Raw genomic sequence first — 2300 nt, 5'->3', positions numbered from 1 at the left:
TATAGAACTTGCTTTGATGCACCAGAGTGCGCAGCCCCGCCCCCCTGGAGCGCTGCTTTATCGCGTTATATCCGAATTTGTGTTATATCGGGTTGCTTTATATTGAAGTAGAGGTGTATGTGATGTGTGTGGGATGAGACCAGCCTTCTATGATCTCACAAAGAAAGGCAATATAGGGAGTATGAGGACCAGGTGAGGGCCTAGAGGAAAATTATGGGCTTGAAAAGCTAAATTTTGGAAGGTCAGTTCATTTTAAGAGTGATCACCAGACTCTTCCTCCTCTCACTTAATGAATTCCTAGAACAGTATATTAAGCAGTACCACATGAATTACATTTTGAAAATGAACATACAAACAAAGGCAGTGCTTCCTTAGATTATAGATATTTTATTCAAATGTTATGTTCACAAATGACACAGAAAGTAAAACCTAGAAATCTATCAAGAGAAAAATAATTCAAACAAATAACCCCGGAGAATAAATCCTCTAAGGTCGCTATATATGTAAATGAATAATGAGTTATGTTTCATTTGGTGAAATAGCACTGGCTGCAGAATAAGCAAGATACTCTTGTTTTAACTGTGATGGAATAAACCCATACACTGAGTCACAGGTGTTAACATGACCCAGTCACTGTAAAACATTAAACATTTAAACATGATTCACTTTTCAAAAGGCTACAAGCTGAACTAATGGCAAGGAAATGGCTAATAGTAACTAAATCAAATTGAAATGATTAAACATTCTAGTGTTAACATCCCTCCCCCATGATGGCCTGGTTCAAGACACTCATGGCTTCCAGAGACTGGTTGGCTGCCCAGGACAGGATACTGGCGGCTATCAGGGATTGGCAGATGTGAGTGCTCTTTTCTGTTGATCATCTTCTACACATAGGCTGAAAACTGGAGTCTGGTTCTCACCTGTTGAAATCTCTAAGCAAGATGGAATGTTCTGGTGAGAAAAGCAACAACTGAAGTTAATTTCTTTTCTGGAGGTTGGCAGCTTAACATTTGCACTCTAGACTCACTCTGTGATTTAATGGACATGGGAGGAACTCACTGTAACTGCAATCACCTAAAATATTAATTGCTTCAAATCTCATTCAAAACCAGGGCAAATTACAAAGGGTTCCCAGGCATGTTTAATGGTCACAGGGACTCATCATTAGATCTGGTTGGGAGTATTCCAACTACACGGTTATTCATCAGAAAATGCTGATTTGTCAAATCCAAAACATTTTGTGGAAACATATCGGTTGTGAAGAAATTTTGTTGGGAATGTCTCTCAGGTCCACCATGGGAAAAGAAAAAACAAAAGGGGGGGAGGAGAGGGAGACCGAGACCCCACCCCAGAATAGCCAAAGGCCTGGTGGTTTAAACATTCCCCTGGGGTATGAGAGACTCAGGTTCAAGTCCCTGCTATGTCTCAATCAGGAGCAGGGATTTAAACCTAGGGCCTAGATTAACCTAAAACTGTGAAAATTTTCATACCGTGCGTGACGTACTCAGATGAAACTATCCCCCACTATAGATGCAGTGAGGTTGATGAAACAATTCTCCTGTCGACATAGCTACTGCCTCTTGTGGGGGTAAATTTACCACGGCAACAGAAACCCCCTTTCTGTCACCGTAGTGTCTATGTTACAGAGCTACAGCGACGTATCTGCAGTGCTGCCTCAGTGCCGCTGCATCGCTTGTAGTGTAGACACAGCCTGGGTATCCCAGAGGAGTGTGTGAGGGCCTTACACATGGGGCTGGTGGCTACTCTCGGGAGGGTGCTCTCGCTCGTTCTCTTCCACCTCCTTGTGGTTTTCACACAAAAACTGAAAAGGTCTCAGGTTTGTTCTAATGCAGAATGAAAACACAGCTTGGAATTTCCCATGGGATGGAAATATCATTTATTGGCCGGCTCTTCCCTTCACGCCCTGACTGTGTATTACAGATCACCCTGTGACATGAGGTGATTTGGGAAGGGGAGAGACTTCAGGGGAGTTCAATGAAACATTCAATGGCCCCGTTACTAGGAGGGAATATAAACCCATCCAGATGTTGGCAAGGAAAGGGGTTAATCAGCTCTGCTGGGGGGATGGGAGGCCTGACAACAGTTTTGCTAGTGTAGATGGACTCTGAGAGAAGGATGTGCGGTGTAGCGTTGGAAGCTGTGTCTGCAAGGGAGGGTCAGGAAGAAGGGTCTCTAGGTTGAGGATGGGATGTAAGGGAAGAGAAGAACTGCGGGGTTTCTCTGTCTGGAATTTGTCTAGCCATGCTCTAGAACTTGCTTTGTACTTGGGCTGAGGAAAA

The sequence above is a fragment of the Terrapene carolina genome, unplaced genomic scaffold (assembly GCF_002925995.2).
Source record: "Terrapene carolina triunguis isolate 2854851 unplaced genomic scaffold, T_m_triunguis-2.0 Scaffold112, whole genome shotgun sequence".
Taxonomy (NCBI): domain Eukaryota; kingdom Metazoa; phylum Chordata; order Testudines; family Emydidae; genus Terrapene; species Terrapene triunguis.
The sequence above is the reverse complement of the archived record's forward strand: the minus strand, read 5'-3'. Positions refer to the sequence as shown.